Source organism: Uloborus diversus, chromosome 5 (assembly GCF_026930045.1).
Source record: "Uloborus diversus isolate 005 chromosome 5, Udiv.v.3.1, whole genome shotgun sequence".
In the NCBI taxonomy this organism is placed as follows: Eukaryota; Metazoa; Arthropoda; class Arachnida; order Araneae; family Uloboridae; genus Uloborus; species Uloborus diversus.
The window spans coordinates 152,301,113-152,317,547 of NC_072735.1; positions in this window are offsets into that span (position 1 = coordinate 152,301,113).

Here is a 16,435-nt window from a genome sequence, read left to right on the forward strand (position 1 = left end):
CTCTCGACAATGTTAGAAAAAGAGGGGTTCGGAAGATTTTCTCCGAATTTCTTTTTAAAATTGTAGTCCTTTGAATGGAATTTAGACCATTGTTGACTTTGTGGAAAGGATGGGATTCAAAACTTTCTTCCAAAAATTTTCGAAATTGAAGTTTTGGAAACGTAGTTTAAGACGATCTTTGATGATCGTTGGGCATGGGGATGTTCGGTTCTCCCGGAGTTTTATGAAATCGAAGTCTTAAAAACTTAATTGTATGCTAGTTTTTGGAACAATGGAAGAAAAGATGGGATTAAACTCTCCTCTTTCTCGTGCAGTTTTTAGATACTTTTCTCGGCACGCAACCCACTTTAGCTGTAAGCCGTCCGGGGGGTCTGCGTAGCGGGCCCCTGCGGGAGTTTCAAAAATGCAACTCTGGCTATACTATACTCTGGCCAGATGCTATGGGGAGAGGAAGGGTTAGTGCTCAGGCTCAGGGTACTCTCGGGGGTGTTCCTCCGGAAATTTTTCGATATTGAAGTCTTAGAAACACAATTGTAGGCTATTTTTATTAACTAAAGACTATTTTTCAGTTCACTTTATTTGTCATAATCCCTGTGTTTTGCTTCTAGTTTTTTATCGTTACCAAAACAATGAAAAATAACAGTAATTTTTATAATACTCCCGCTGTTTAATTGTTGCAAAGAAAAAAAAATGCGATGACTAAATGAAGTATTAATAAATTTATAAATTAACCACTTGCTCAAAAGTGCTTTTAAATTCGAGCACACAAATCAGCAATATTGAAAAAATATTAATCGTAAATACAAGCTATTCTTTTTTCATGTGCATTAATTACATTTATAAAAGCGAAATCAATGACTTTTTTTTTAATCAAAGAAGTTATAGGAAACATGTAAATGTGCTTCATATTTCGAAAAGTCACATCACAAATAAGTTCCAAAACGTAAAAACTTTAAAATAAAATATAAAAAATGTTTTTTAATTCTAAAAATTATTTCCATTTGCTTTGTTCGCACTAAAATGTATGAAATGAAAGAAGTATATGATTTCTTGATTGCAATGCACAAAAATTGACGTTGATTTTAATATCTTTATGTTTATGTTAATTCTAAAGCAGTTAATAAAATTCATAGTTTGAGAGAAGAAATATAATCGGTTTTGTAAAAGCTATTCGTACAGAGCTGTAGACCGCCTATTTCTTCTCTCAAGTTTAAAATTTTAATTTTATTGGCTGCTTTAGAATTAACAAAAAACATAGAGATATTATGATCAACGTAAATGTTTGAGTGTTGTAATCAAGAAATCATATACTTCTTTCATTTCATATTTTTTAGCTTTAACTAAACTTATAGAAATAGTCTTTACAATTAAAAAATATTTTTTTTCCGTATTATTGACTACGTTAACGATCGAGAAGGAATGGGATTTGAGACTCGCCCTGGTGGGTTGCATCCTGACAACTCGAAATCATACAACAATGTGGAATCAGAAATCCTTTCCTGAAACGGTAATGTACAGACCGTAAGTAAAAGTTGTAGTTTTTGGATTTTATCGCAACAATTTCGGCTTTATTTCCTGGCCGGGTTCTTGAATTCAAAATAAAAAGTGATTCTTGCATTATTTCAAACACAATATTTATTTTTTATCAATCCTTACAAACACTTGAAAAATCCGCTTTGCCCTACCATGGGATCTAAAGCGGGTAAGCCTTTCGGGTAAAGTGGGTGAGGGTAACTAATTATGATTTGGTACATTTGCCCAGGCCCGTGTCCAGGATTTCGTAAAGGGAGGGGTTTTAGTTTTCTTTTTTGTCAGGGAAACACAACAGTGTGTCAAATAATTCCTTTCTGTAAAATGGTCACAATGTGGGATCTGGCAGGGGGGGGGGGGTTAATAAGTAAATGAAATGAACTATTTCACTTTGCCCCATTCACTTTGTCCTGCATACGCATAGTTGCACAAAGCATTTAAATTACAAATATGCTTTATATGAAACAAATAATTATTACTGGACCGATTATTAGTAGGTCTCAATTTATATTTAAAATGCTAATAGCAAGAACTTTATCATATAATAATAACAGAAATGAATATTGACTTACATCAAAATATTACAATATGAGTATCAGTTTTTAAAAATTGCTTGTATTATCATATTCTTTGTTTTTCAAAGGTAATTTTTTCTTGACTGGAATAGACTACTTGTTACGACATTTGGCGCTAAAAGCAAAGTAAATATTTCACCATATCAGTTTGCCCCACATTCCCCTGCAATGCAGTTTTGTTAGGAAGCATTGTGTTTTGCTGCAATAAAAGATAAATATGCTTATTTGAGCATGATTTTGCTTATTACTCGAATTATTCGGATTTTCGTTCATTCGAATTACTTTTGATCCCAGTTAGTCTGAGAAAACGAGGTTGAGGTTGTACACGTTCAGTACGTGTAAGGACCGTTATGAAACTCATCTCCCAGAAGGCAGATTCTGGTTGTGTTAGTAATTTCAGTATTTATTCATTTTATTGCTTGTTTATATTCAAACCTTATTATCTGTTTACTGTGCGGTATATTGTAACAAGTACAAAAAAAAAAAAAAAAAAATCAAATTCTTTTATGACATATGTTTTTAGGTTTTATATTTGAAGATAATGCTTAGCAAACTAAATAAGAAGGGGTTCGTTGCAGATGCAAATTACATTACCAAAACACAATTACTATACATCTTCATAGCGGCAACACTCATCTCTTTTTGTGAAACTCCCAAATCATCAGAAACTGCATAAGAGAATCAATTTTTAACGCAAAAAATTCTTTGCTTGACAGTCCATTTAACGGTTCCTCCATTACTGTTTTTCCAACTCATGATTTTAGTCAATAAAGAGGTGACAATTGTTAATAGATAGGAAAATTCAAAAAGAATGTTAAAAAAAAAATGCTATACATGAACTTTAACATTCAAGTTACTTTTAAGCCAGATGTGCATTTTTCGCTTTTTGTTTTGTTTTTTTTAAATTATTTTTCCCCCATTGGGAGAGACCCATAAAACCTTCCCCTTGGACACAGCACTACATTTGCCAATCAAATATGAAGTTATAAATGATAAAATTAATTGACTAGTTGCCATTATAAATAAATAAATAAATAAATAAATAAATAAATAAATATATATATATATATATATATATATATATATATATATATATAAAGTTATACTTTATCCAATTTAAATTGAAAATCTAAGTCCGCACATTTGTTTATAACACGGAAAGAAATAACTGATTAAATTAATAGACTAGCTAATTGCCATCATAAAAAATAACCTTTTAAAGTTGTACTTATCTTATTGAAATAGACAATCTATATCAGCACATGTGTCAAGAAGTTATAAATAAATATATGATTAACTGTTATACCCGCTTTGCCCGAAGGCACGTTTTTTATTTCAATAATTATAACCTTAAATATAAAAAAAGTAACAAATGAAATGACCATCGTAGTTTGTAGGTGGATGGTGTCAGAATAATGTAATATTATTGATATTTAAAAAATTAAACTAGTCATCGACTAATCACAAGTTACATACCTTCAGTTTTTTTAGATATGCATCATTTTTCTTATTTTAAGCCTGGTTACGCCTTGTCGCTTCACTACTGCTTCGCTGTGACTGATTGAAACTTGGGAGTGTACGGGTAAACACGACATACGCATTCATCGCAGCTTGCACACCATGCGGCGGCATGCGAATGCCTACCCGCTTTGGGCCACCCTCCCCTACATAAAAAAAACTTGACTCCTCCAAAAAATGTAGGGAGTATTTTCACGCCTAGAATGCCCCCCCCCCTCCTTCAGAAGTAACTCTGCATTAAAATTCTGCACATGTTAAAAAAATCTTGAGATTTGTTGGTTAAAATCAAACACCATACCTTTCTTCATTTTAGCTACTTTTCGGTTAACGTTCGAAAATAACGCTACACTATGTGCTATTTAATAGAATAAATTGATATGTTTTTGGTTTCTTCTTTCATTTTTTGACGTTTATTCTTCATGAAGTTTTCGGTTAAAAAATTTTAATTCAAATTCAAATTTACATTTCATAAATTTAATATCATTTAAGCACAATTTTTTTTTAGGACGCTAAATTGTTATGAATTAAAAAAATTTGGAGGACCTATACCCATATTCAACTGCTGTAGTTCAAGATGGGCGTGCCTGTGTAGCGCTAAAAATACTGCCGCCATTTGTTTTATAACTCGTGCCCGTTTTTTTCTTCAACGGCGAGTGTGTCGGAAAAATATCCAATTTACGTTTTGCAAATTGCTGGATCAACGAAATACAACTTTACGTAGTATAGCCGGGCATATTTGAGTACAAAAAATTGTTTATGAATAACTTATAAATGTGTTTAAGTGTAATAATAACCATACAGCTGTCTGACAGCCCCTTAACACTCGTGACAGGTGGTTACGTTACGGCCCGGTATCTTAATAAGCCTTAAGTCTATTGCCTCTTAAATAACAGGATTTATTGATTACATTATATCACGGCATTCTGTAAGATCAGGCACGGATTCAGAGGGGGCCTTGGGGGTCGTGCTCCTCAGACACCCATCCACAAGCGACCAAATATTGCCTAAAGCTATCTTTAAGGGACTTATATTTTGAACAATTCGTCCGAGATCTCCCATTTGATCCCGTAACTTGCATCTGGACTCCCCCTTCCCGATAGTGGCCCCAGCCTCTCCCGCCAAAAAAAAGAAAAGAAAAGAAAAGAAAACAGAAGCTGGATCCGTTTTTGTGTAAGATGATGCAGACTTAACAGCACAATCCTGTTCTTTCAGTAATTTCCAGTTAGACTTCAAAAATGAAGAATGATAATGTCAAGAAATACTCACTTAAATATGGAAGAAATGTACACTGTAAGGTAGTAACCGCACTTAACTTCAGTTGAATCGTTGATTGAAGACACTTTCAAAATGCTCAACACACATTGTGTTAGACTGCAATAGGTAACTTTCTTGCTTGAATTTTCTATTTTAAAGGCAAGATTTTAAACGATCGGATGAGGAATTATTGACATTTGCTTTTATGTACTTGTCACAAATCTATTTGTTTAACGATGGACGTCTATTAAAGAGTAGAGATTAACAGAACAGACTCTCTTCAGTTACATTCTATGTACCAGGTACAAAAACCAATTTCCTTTTTGCTATGTGTTCACAAATTTTAATTTCCGTTTTAGAAAAAGCCTATCAAAATAAATGATCAGAAACTTGTATGCTTATGATTAGTTTGAGGCTGTGCTGCTATATTGTAACAAAATACATAATAAACTAAAAATAGGTGATGTGTTTGTCCTTGTGATATAGCAGAAGACGAATTCTAATTTGATAAAAATGAAAGAAAAAAAATATGAAACAATACTTAATGACTGGTGACAAAATTGACGTAAAAATTGAAGCGGCGAGAAATGCTGTCTCTTCAATAATTTGTCATGAAGCCAATCATTATTTTTCTAAAACGACAATTAATGTATTTGAAATGAATATCCACTTAAAGTGGTGGGGGGGGGGAATTCTTTTAAAGGTCGCATCTATTAACTGATAATTATGGTAGCATCTATCACAACTTCTGCAATTAAAATGTTGTGGCTTATAGGAACTTAGAAATGAAAAAGTTAAAATAAATGAATCTAAATTGAACTCTCATGTAAATGATGTGCCTAAACTAAAAATAATTTAAAACAAATAAAAATTAAAAATTAGTTTTGTAGATCATCATTATGAGACAGTGATTTTATTTGTTATAAACACAGTCAACTCTCGATACCTCGAAGACCCAAGGGACCGGCTTAAACGTTCGAGTTATTGGTAGTTCGAGTTATGGGAAGTTTCTACAATAGTCTTAAGAGTTAGGGGCCCGATGAAAACTTCGAGATAAAGGAATATTTAAGTTTTAAGCTTCAAGTTATCGAGATTAGACTGTATTAATCACTTTTTTTAGAGACATATACAGTTTGCATTTTGCAAGTGTTTCTGCTTCCTCTCGCAACAGCAACACGCAATAGCGTACATAAGGTAGGGGGAAAGGGGGCTCATGTGAACAGGTTCATACCGATTCTTGCCTACGCTCCTTATCTAGAACCTGTCACCATGAACGGCAGGGGACCGAGGTGTAATAGCTAACAATAGAGACCGGGAAAGTGGGTTGACAACTGATGGGTTCTCTCTGGACATAGGGAAAAAGTTTTGCATGGATGGGGTAATTTCTGTGATAGGGATATTTGGAGGGGTTTTTTCTTTCCACTAGATTGGGACGAATCCAAATAAGTGGAATGTTATCGTTTGGCACAGCTGTTTTCAGCGCCTCGTGTGCTACATCGTTTTTTTTTTCCCCTTCTTTCTTAAATTTATTTTTTAAACCTGAGAATTTGAAACATTTATTTTAAAAACAAAATTTATTTTATGTACAATTTTAACTTTATAAAGGAAACTTATCCTTTATATCAACCAAAAAAATTTTGAAAACATGAATGCTTATAGTTCAATTTCTGCTAAAGCATTTGATAGATTTGAGACCTGATATTCAATTTGAAAATTGCTGTAATTATCCAATTAATGAAACAAATAAGAATGCGCTTTAATAAAAATAACAAATAATAAACATAAAACAGAGAGTAAAATTTGTAGCAATTCTGATTAAAAAAAAAACTACCTTGCGTCCATACAGCTTTCGTGCTTTTAGTTTTTTTAGATGTGTATTGATATTTTGTGCTTTTTACTGCTTGAAGTACAAAATATTGCATCGGAATTAACAATTGGATTAATGTTGAAAAGAACTGCAAGTATTCGGGGGCATTGTAGAAAATGATTGTTCATACCGCTCATAAATTATATATTGTGGGCTTGATTTATTTTTATATGCCTTTACCGCGTTCGTGTGTGCAGAATCAAAGAACTTCTAAAAAGCAGTGCCGAATTTCCAAACGAGGTTGATACATTTTTAGGGGACACAAAATTTTACTACGATCATTTTTTTACTATATTGTTGAAAATAAAATTTCATTATTTTTTATTTTCCATACTGAGTCATTTTCTTATTATTAAATTTTATCACCTTTTCCAAGAAGTGATAAACAATGGGGACTGACTATACATCCCCAGAAATATTAGTTAATGCTTAATTATAGACATACTTAATTTCATTTGTTTTTACTTATATCTGTGAATGTAATTTCAATAAATAAAAATTATTTGGGAAATTTCGTTTCTGAAGATCTGCGATGCTATTCGCATGCAAAAAATCCAAGATTTTGTCCTGTTTTTTTTTTTTTTTCCTACCGCGAAATTTTTCTCGGACATTTGGCTCATAGAAGTGAGACCGATACATTAGTTTCAAGCCGAAAAGTAAGTGAAAAATTGTAAAACAAATCCCTAGGGAAAAAAATATTGGTTTTGATTATTTTTTAAATATTTTTGAAAAAAAAAATATTTACCTCATGAGTCTTGCAGCTCGCTCCAAAGAAACTTGATTTTAAAAAAAATTACCTCTCTAAACCCGTCAGAAGAATGTTAATTTAATGATTGATATAATGTTCTTATCCCCTAAAAAAAGGAATATATACTAACTATGAAATTATTGAAAAGTGAATTTTGAAATTACTATTTAAAAAGGTTACAGTCGAGACATTCAAGAAAAGTTGCATTTTATCTTTTGATTGGGGGGGGGGGAGAGAATGATCGTAGGGAAAAATTAGAAATCCCTACCCAACCCCTTCTCTAAAACCGGAAATCGTCCCCTCCATGTGATTGACGTTAATCCTCTCCGGAGGGCGTGATCCACTCGTCAAAAATGCTCTCGTTATCAGCGTAGGCGAAAATCGGTAGACACCTGTGAACACGGGGCACATGTGAGCATGGTATGTTTCACTAAGATCACTTCAAATAAAAAAATCTGGAAAAATTCTCAAATTAGGACAGTACTAGTTGTACTTCTAGGACGAACATTTAGAGTAATGAACCATTTTATGTTTCTTTGTTTTAGCAGATGTTGAAAACATTTTAGCACTGTCTTCTTTACGTGGTAGCATTTTTTAAACTAATTGCTAATCTAAATCTAAGTATTACGAACCATTGTATGAAAATTAAAGCAGGGGCGACATTTCACCATTTCATTTGATGGGTCGAGTTTCTTAAATATGTAGAACCCCAAAACGAAACCCAACACACATTAGCTAACAAGAAGTTGTCATAAAATCGGTTTAGTATGAATAAAATTAGTGTTCAGAAACAATTAAAATTTTGATTCATTGACTAAAAAGTTATCATACAAAACATTTCGCTACTAAAGTTTTTATACCTTTTGGAAAAGTTATAATACATGATTTTTGGAATTCGGAAGAGCAGGGAATCGTGTTACTAATGTATCAGTGCCCAATGTCGTGCTGTTTCGCCAGTTCAGCTAAATAGAAAAGATTTTTTTTCCTCCCTTTGTGCTTCGAAAATATTTTTCTAACCTCCTGAGACATAAAAAAAATCTTTCTCTACTAACTGAGCTGATTGTAATAGTTAAAAAATAATTGAAGTAACACAAAGTTATGTATGAAAACACTTTTTATATCTTGCTCTTCAAAATCACCCAGGCTACTTCAAAAACTGTGAGGGTTTAAACTTTTCATCATTGAATAATCTAGTCCTGTCGGCGCTCTCAGCTTCAATGAAATATCATGTGCCTCCAGCTCTGTTATTCACTATTCCAGACTGATGAGTCCATAACAAGGACGAAACTGCAGTCTCTGGACGTGAAAACCATTCTGTCGGTATATTGCTTGTTATTTTTCTTGCCTCATGCTAAAAATTTTACTCACAGTTGAAACATTTTATTTTTCGTTTTCAAAATCCAATCCAAATTACCATAATCCCAGCCAACCATACAGAAAAATAATTATCATCAAATGTTGTGTTAATTTCATTAGAAACTGAATCTATTACTTCATACAGAATATTCAAAAATCAATGTTTGACTTCACATCATCATGTGCATTTTTGTCACTTTAAAATTGGCTCGGAGGAAGAATTGTTTTGAAAAATTTCACGATTGATTGAAATATACATCTATAAAAAATCTATTTTCAGTTTCAATTGTAGATTGAACTGTGGTAGTATGGTGCACAGATCAATTGTAGATTGAACTGTGGTTTGAATAGTCGAGTAGCGGATTGAAGATATAGATTTTGATCGAGTAAAGCATTTTTCAAAAACCTTTTCCCGATGCAAACAAATTGGATAAAAATTCAAACAAAGTCACACATGCTAAAGGGCATGAGATTTTTCACCATTAAAAGAATCGTTTTGCAATAATTTTTCCAGTCGTCAAATCACTGCTTTGAAGTTATAGAGAAATGTTTTTATCGTTTTAACTCTTGAAGATTATCTTGTGTCTCTCCGCGATTGCATAATTATAGAGCCCCATAAAAGGTATTTGGTTGATATGTCTTTTTTTATTCAATAATCACATGCATTTTTAAGAAGTTTCTATGAAAGCATTATAACGTATTGAGTAGTTGAAACGTGTTTCTAGCAGAAGAATGCGATGAACACTCATTAAATAAATATACACTTAAAAAATGAGCGCAAAAGTGAATGTAAAATATCAAGGAATTTTCTTGTGAAAACCATGCTGCCATACCACTTCTCACGAGCGTCTCATATTAGACATACCATCGTTACACTGGGCACACAAGTGTGAAATATTTAGCCTAAATGAGGCAATGTCTTCTTTAGTTAAAATTAACCATGGTTCTCTATCAGTTTTCTATGTTCTGAAAAAGCCGAATATACTTCATGAATTTCTAAGTCATCACCCAAATAACGAAAAACACTTTTTCTAGTCTGAGAATATGTGTCGAGTTTCATCAAATAGTTGCTGAGAACCAGCGAGATTTCCTTTAATGAACATTGATTTCCGATTTACATAAATTGAATTCACCCATTTCATTCTGCTCAAAAAATTTGGGGGCACGACCGCCCCTCTTGACCCCTCCCTATTTGCCGCCTCTGCGTTAAAGTAAATTTATGATAATGTTTAAATTTTTTTACTAAATTAAAAATTCTTGATTTTTGCAAGTCAGCTTTAAAGTAGACAATGGGGCACTTGTGAACACAACATCTAGGGGCACAAATGAACAGTTCCCATTGCCGCTCTCCGTAATATTATTGATAGTGTAAAATATTGTAAGTGTTAAAAAATGTGTAAATATTTATAATTATTATTTTCCTATAGTCAGTTTGTAAATTAACTGTCAAATGTTATTAATATTATTAAATATTTATTTATTTATGTTTATTATTTTTATTTTTTAATTTTTTTAAATAAATAGTTGATTAATAATTCAGTGTTATTACTTACAGGAAATAATAAGACAAAAATATTTTCATTTAATTAAAAACTGAAGCTCAAAATCATTTTAAAATACATTATCAACCAATGTATGAAGCTTAAAAGCAAAATATATATAGAATAACAGTTATATAATAAAAAATTCTTTGCATTATGCAGTCATATAAGTTTTTTTTTCCAGTCTATTCAGTGATCAGAACGGGTTACGAGACTTGAGGATTTGACAGTGAGCAGTTATATATTCAGGAAAAAATATTTTCTTAGTGGAACAATTATTGTACAATTGAAACTGACGCAGTATAGGTTGCAAACCCTTCAACGTATTTGTTATTTAGGTACAGTGGCTCCTAAAAGAGTTCGTACATCTACGACTTTCAATGAAATAGGCCACTATCAATACGTTAGAATTAGTTTTTCAGAATAGATATATTTAATTATAAGATCTATGATTAATCTTTAACAAAACTAAATGAAAAAATTTAATGAAATATTAAAACTTAATTTTTCAAAAATCAAAAACCAAAAAGTACCGGAAATTTTATCTCACAAAAGTCTTCGTACACTTTAAAAAATGTCTATATATTATTGAATAGTCTAACTTTTTATTAAGTTATTATTTATTACAATATCATGCAGTATCAACAACAGCTTTTAAGCGTCTGGGAATAGATTTCATTGTGTTTTCTTTCTTTCTTTCTTTTTTTTTTTTTTTTTTTCTTTTTTTTTTTTTTTTTTTTTGTGCAATTTCTGAGTAGGCATTCAACCGCACTTCGAGTCTTACTGTTTCTAGTTCGCTTTTCGTTTCAATGCAGTATTTTCGTAATCTAGGAGGAGATATTTCTAAGCTTAAGGACAATTTTTGAGGCACCAGAAGCAAGTGTTGGAAACCTTGCGCTTCTTATCCTTATCTTTATAAAAAAAAACAAAGTTGTTTCCAAAAACCAAATTTTGGGCTAATAGTTTAAAAGTGATTTTAAAAATATTTAAATGAACAGCATAATTCATTATTTCAAAAAAAAAAAAAAGATTCCAAACCACCAAGTCTGATTTTTATATGCACCCTCGCACAAGAACACCTTCACCGTCCTGACTGACTGATCCCAACTAAGTTCTTAAGATTATGTTCCTCATTTTTTCTTCTACTTGCAATTATACAACAATTTAACCAAAAATGTTGAATTTATTTTCATCTGTAAGTAAGACGTTATTCCAAAACGTTTTGATCTTATTTATCATTGATTTTGTGACGAAAAGCTTTCTGTTTTTCGCACGAACAAGAAAATTTCTGCGGCAAGAGGATACACGTAATCCAGCTAATCAGAGAATTTAGTGAACAATTTTGGGTGAAAATTAAGTGTAAAACTTTTCATTAAATTCTGCAGAAACTTTTACAGCACTCAAATGTGTATTTTTCATAATTCTTTTTAACTGTAAATCTCCGATCCCGCTTTGTTAACTTTGCCGGTTGACTTTTTCGTACCTTGTTTTCGGTCCTATTCTTTTCTTTAAAGCATTTTATCAAGCACTTTACTATATAATGGAATAAATTAACTAATTTAGAGACATTTCAAACCAATTTTCCGCAACTGTGAGGAAAAAATTCAAATTTCGAATGGTGTTTATTTTTTACGAATATACCAGCCATTTTAAAGTAATAAGCAAAATATTAGGGAATAAATAAACAAAAAAAATAAAGCCAAATGACTTTTAAAAGTCAACAAAATGCAAAAATAATAAGAAAACGACATATGATAATTTTAATCATGAATTTATTCGAAAATATTTGAGTGTACGATGACTTTTGTGGCGTGTTATTTCACTGAATCTTCGTTTTTTGACCCATTTCAAAAGAAAGATCCGTCAATATTTTGAAAAACCTACTGGGTTTTATTTAGAATAACATAGGAATGATGTGAAAAAATATTGGACTTCATATTCGAATTCACTTTCGCGTTATTTTGGTTTTACTAAAAAATTTCAAAGTGTACGAACACTTTTGGGAGCCACTGTATATGTTTCATATTGAAGAATTTTCCTTTGAAATATGATGCTTCGCCCGCATTTTTTAGCCGTGTTCACATGTGCCCCAGGCCTATTGACATGTGCCCCCGTCTGGGGGCACCTGTGAACAACTGCAGACGTTTTTTAAAAATACTATAAAGTAAAAATATGTATATTTTTAAAATCCTAAAAAAATCCATGACACAAAGAAAAGTTTAATCAACCATGGGGAGACTTTTGCGTTGAGAAATCAATGATATTTTTTGAAAAATAAAGAAATGAAAAAAAATGTTCACATGTGCCCCTTTTCCCCTATATTTTGTGAACGGAATAACGGAGGGGAAATATGTTAAACTTGTAATCCCCTCTTTTTTGCATCATGGGTTCGAAAGAAAATTGACTTTGAAAATATCTTTATAATCAAAACCGACCAGAAAAACATATAGTAAATTTCAAAATTAACTCTGAAATATTATCACTTACATACGGGATGGCGGCCAATGTACTGGTATGTGGGTCATTTGGTTAATGTGAAGAGAATTTTGATTCTGCTTTCCATTTCTGAAGGAGATTAATGATCAAGTTCGACGAAGCGTCATTTGTATTGTTAGCAGAGCTGATCTCTAGTGAAAACATCGAGTACTGGGAAGCTGTTTCAACAACTCTTTTCTTTCTCCGGAAGTCATTTTATTTCTACTTTCGGTGCAGTCATTCCTTACAAAATGTCATATGACGCAAAGGTTATGTTGCTCACGACTTCCAAAATTACGAAAAAGAGAAGAAAACCAATAATTATAACAAGTAATGAAGAAATTTGAAATAGTTGGGGAAAAAAATGAGTTATGATGTCTGTTTGAAAAATAAAAAGACATATATACACCCGGTGTGGTGTGTCATCCCCCCCTACAGATGCAAAAGGAAAAAAAATATCTAAACGTGAAATTCATGCAATTTTCAGAAACAGATTTATTTGTGGAAAACGAAATTTTAAGTGGGCTATTGTACAAAAACAAATAAAGATGAGGGGTCCGGGGATTTACCCTCAGGAAAATTTTCAAATTTGTAGTCTTAAAAATGCATTTTAGCTTCATATTTTTCAAAAATTTGCAATTCTACTTAGGGTGTCGTGCGCTCCCCCCGTAGTGACGCCACTGATACATACAATAAAAATAAATTGATAGCGCACATCAAAATAAAGTTTGTGCAGTGTGTCTATCGAACGTAGTAATTAACTTTTGGCAACGAATTAAAAAACTGATAGATTCAAGAGCTAATATTTTATTTCCGTCGGTGGCAGCATAGATCACAAATCACTTTTCAACACTCGATTCTTTTTAGTAAAGGGCAGAACTGAGTGGCCATTATCCAATCATTTGATTTTTCAGGTTCATTCGAGAACTCGATTGTAATGTTTTACAAACGAGAAGTCTTTCCGAATGACTACGGACCGATTAGAGTATGAAATCTTTCGGAAACTCACCCTATAGCTGATCAGCGGCATCCCAATGAATAGCTGATCATGGGATTTTGATGAGAAACACTCGGTATTCAATCATTTGATAGAATAACTGATCATGGGATTCTTAGAATCACTCTATACCAGATCATACGATGGAATAGCTGATCATGGAATTCTTATAAATACTCAATATCCGATCATTCGAAGGTATAGCTGATGATGCAATTCTTAGAATCTCTCGATACCCGATCATTCAAAGGAATAACTGATCATGCAACTCTTAATATCTCTCGACATGGGTGCCCATTCCCTCGCCAAGTCCACTGGCGCAAATCCTCCACCCAGTGGCGTAGCTAGACCCGACTTTCGGGGGGGGGTTACTTCTTTTATATATATATATATATATATATATATATATATATATATATATATATATATATATATATATATATATATATAATCGCTTGGAATTTTTTCCTTTTCTTCTTTTTTTTCTTTCTCTTCTCTTCTCTTTTCTTTTTCTCTTTTTTTTTTGAGACTAACTTTTCGGGGGGGGGTTTTGTCCCCAAAACCCCCCCCTTAGCTACGCCCCTGCCTCCACCCCCCCTCCCGAAAATTGTTCTCAACTCTCTCTCCTTTTCTTTTATTTTTTAGCCCTCCTTTTTATTTGATTTATTATTTTTAAATATTTTTATTTATTTATTTATTTATTTACAATAATAATAATAATTATCATTATTATTTTATTATGTGCTACGCCAATGACATACACACACACATACACACAAACTGAATAAATAAATGAAATAAAATATAAACAGAATTAAAAAATATATAATTTAAATTAAAAATAAATCAATAAATAAAGTTAAATAAATAAGTAAAAGATTTTTTCTAATCCCCCCCCCCCATTTTGATGGCGCAACTTGCGCCATAATCTTAAGGATTTTTTTATTTTGTATTATTTTTTAAACTTGTATTTTAATTTACGTTATATTAAACGAATAACGTCTCCCTTTAAAGTACTTTTAAAAAAGTTAAAATCATTCTGATACTAAGAGCATTCTTAAAAAACGAGGAATTTGTCAAACGCATTTTTTTTATACTTCAAATTGCAAAAACACGATCAGTGTTAAAAATCCTTGAAATGTTCTATGCTGTAGATTTTGTTAAAATGGCAAAAATGGGAAATATGTTCTGAACTGTTTGCATCAATTTTATTCCGGTTATGACATCACAGTTTTCAACACGCGACTCACCGGAAATATATATATTTGTGTTTTATTATGCGTCACGCATGTGTTAGTCCATTTTGTCCATGAAACAGGTTATCAATCATTGGCACTCTTGTTAGAAGTAAAGGAAGAATAAAAGTGGCGTGAAACGATAAATATTTTTACGCCTACTATAGCAGATAAATGGCATACTTCTCTCCTACACTTGAAAGTGAAAATTCGCCAATCGTTTAAAATAGCAACAGCCTGAAAGTGCTTAGTTTGTTGGACGAAAACCGCATACGCTTTGCGTCATATAAATATACTATCAGTATTTTTTTCTTTCGTTTCGAAAAAAAAAGTAGGTCTACACTGGTGGTTTCCTTGAAACAGGATTCATTTGAGTAACCAGAGGCGGACGTAATAACTTTCCCCGAAGAAACATTTTATGAGTTAATAATTAATGTTTGAATGATCAGTTTTTCTGTGAAAAAAAGTTTCGTTTTGCAGTCATTCGGTGTGGAAAATATGACAGAAAAAAATACATTGCGAGATTTCCATTGTGAAAAATTCAGGGGTGCAAGTGGACTGAAGTAAAATTTTTTGAAGACAGTGTGAAATCTTCGGAAGCTCAACCTCCTACCTCCTTCCCTGTAAGAACTCTTCAATTATGCATACAAAAATCATTGAAAAAGAAAACATTTTAAAAGGTTTTTCTTTTTTATTTTATTTTTCAGTTTTAGAATGTTGTCAGACTAAAATTTTCGGAAAAGTCAGAAATTTCGGATTACAAACACCTCTGGAAACATAGGCGTACGCAGGGCTTCAGAAATGGGGGTACCACTGTACCAGGAGGTTGAAATTACGCTTGTTAAGGCTCCCATACTTGCTCGCTTTAGGAAAATGTTTAAATATTGTGACTAAAAAAGCATTTCTAAAGCGTATGAGGTAAGAAATTAATGAACCTAAAAATAAAATTTTAGTCACTTTTGCATCAACTGTCATTTCTACGAGCTAATGGGGGTACCACGTACCCCTGATGACTCCCGTGCGCACACCTATGCCTGGAAATACTATAACAATTGTTTAATTCTCAGTGTGCTAATAAACTGAACATTCTGGGAGTTAATGATGAATAAAAACTTATCCTAATCTAACAGAGTCTAATTTTGATCACAAGAACATCAATTGTGATGCGTCAGAAGTCTTCCGTTTTCTTTTATTAGTTTGTTTCAAAAAAAAAGTCCTTTTATGTATGAGTAAAAAATATATCATTCAAACCGAAACCTTTCTCCACCACAATAGTTTGATTAATTTTTACTTCTCAGTTTCTTCCGAATACTTTTGCAACAAATAAAAGCAATTAAGT